The 2325-nt window shown below is 33.8% G+C and overlaps 1 non-coding gene across 1 annotated transcript; it reads right to left on the bottom strand.

Annotated features, from left to right (window-relative positions):
• Positions 1-640: 640 nt before the first annotated feature.
• Positions 641-712, bottom strand: Trnaq-cug (transfer RNA glutamine (anticodon CUG)). Its single transcript has one exon. It is a non-coding gene; the product is annotated as a tRNA-Gln (tRNA).
• Between the last annotated feature and the right edge of the window lie 1613 nt (positions 713-2325).

Below are 2325 nucleotides of genomic sequence, written 5' to 3'. Positions count from 1 at the left end.
TCTGAGTAAGTTTTTTAGTTTATGAACTATAAGTACTATAAGTACATCCAACTATAGTCCGTGAATTTATGTCTCACCCATTCGTGTATGAGAAGAGTCATAGGCCCAGCGGTGGGACGTATATAGGCTCAATCATTATTTAAAAAAATCATATATTCAGGATAAATAAACCCCATTTTACAAACAACTCTTCTGCCAAACTACAGGACAGTTTGTTGGCAGAGGGACTGCCTTAAAACATAGATGGGTAGACTTACGCAATGCAAATGCAGACTTAATGCAATAAAATAACGATAAGTTCTGGTTTAGATAAGTTCTTATTTAGATATCGTTTACTGTCGTATAATTGACAGAAGTAGCTCGATTCGGGCAACCAATGTCACTTTAACGTTAGAAATATCGTAGTAAGATTTTATTGGGATCACAGCAGAATCGAAATAAACGTCAATTTTGACATGTCGTTTAGTTATCGATCTTTTAAAGATCTTTCCACGATCTTAAACGTGTCTTAATCATTCTTCGAATCGGGCCGTTAGCTAAATGGCTAGTTACTTGTGGAGTCCCTCCGCGCGGAAGAAGTGAAACTTCGTAATGCGGAGATAAATAATAGTAAATATAAAAAGAAAAAATGCAAAAAGTCGGGTTCCATCGAGATTTGAACTCGGATCGCTGGATTCAGAGTCCAGAGTGCTAACCATTACACTATGGAACCAGCTGAGCTAATCGACGAATTTACTCATCACAAACTCTTACTACTTTATGTTACCGATTATAGCGTTAAACGTTTAACGCAACCTTGTTGGAAGTCGCATAAGAAGTTTTACTTCAATAATTGGAAGCAATAGTTGGATGGTTAACGATAAGTAAATTTTTGTTTCATTATTTAACTGTTCATTTATATAAAAAATACTAAATATTAAAGCTACAACTTCAATATTAAGGTGTTGAAACAATCAAAACGAATCTCTTTCAAAATGCTTAATATTCTTTCCGCAAGTTCCACAGTAAATCACAAAGCTTCAAATATCCATGCACTATTCCCCAAAGAAATTCGTCAAAAACAGTTTACTGACCCGCAAATGTCAAGCACATTCCCAGCCAAGTCCAACAAAACAAGTCCTTTATTTTATTACCGGCTTGTCTCCGGGATCCTCAGATTGAAAGTGACATGTCAAACGGACTCGTATTACGTATCCAATTTACTGGAAGGTATTACTGAACTTTAATCTGCTTTTTATAGTATGACTCGTGTCGAAGAACTTGCGATGTTTTGTGGGATTCAGATATTTCAGAACATGTTATTTTGATAAAGGATCTAGATTTTATTAAGATATAACTTGACTGATTACAAAACGATTTATTAATTTATTTTCAGCGTGATTTCGTCTTTAGATTTGTTTCTATAATTTATCAGGAGGCAAACCAAAAAATTGTATTTAGATATAAAAAAATATTGGTATAGTCGGCATAAAATATACCTATAGTGATCGCGAAATTGTCCGAATATATCGTAACACGTCATTGTTACCACAGAAATAAGCATTTGGCCATATTTGGCCATTTTGTCCCTAGATATTTGGCCATTTTGTCCCGAAATATTTGGTCATATTGACCCGAGATATTTGGCCATTTTGTCCCTAGATATTTGGCCATTTTGTCCCGAAATATTTGGCCATATTGTCCCTAGATATTTGGCCATTTTGTCCCGAAATATTTGGCCATATTGTCTCGAGATATTTGGCCATTTTGTCCCAAAATATTTGGCCATTTCGTCCCGAGATATTTGGCCACTTTGAACGTCACTATCTTTGCGTATTTGATGCTGACTGTACTATAGCCTATTTTTTTTACTATTAAGAGGAAAGAGGGCAACTGATTCTCCATACAAACGTAGTCCTCATTTCCCTCCCTGGATATTGACATTATGGAAAATATTTTTACTGAATTTTATGTATTTTAGTCATAGCTATGATGCCGTTAGATTTTCTGTATTTTTAATTATTATAAAACTTAGGAGCGAAAAACAGGTTTCATACATTTTTTTAAATGCTCCTAACTCTTATAAGTAATATTGAAACAGTCGAAAAAAACAAACGGTCGGGCATAGCTATAATTAACACACATCAAATTGTATAAAAATATTTTCAATAATGTTAATATTCAGAGAGGAAAATGGGGACTACGTTTGTATGAAAAGGCGGTTTGGTTGAAGAAATATCACTTTTGACACTGACAGATCAGTATCGTATTTTTTTATATTTATTTATTAAAGAAAAATAGAGTATTTTATACAAAAGGATAAATTAAAGGTTTTCACTGAAAGAT

Source organism: Cydia pomonella, chromosome 12 (assembly GCF_033807575.1).
Source record: "Cydia pomonella isolate Wapato2018A chromosome 12, ilCydPomo1, whole genome shotgun sequence".
NCBI lineage: Eukaryota > Metazoa > Arthropoda > Insecta > Lepidoptera > Tortricidae > Cydia > Cydia pomonella.
This window is presented reverse-complemented; position numbering and strand designations above follow the sequence as displayed.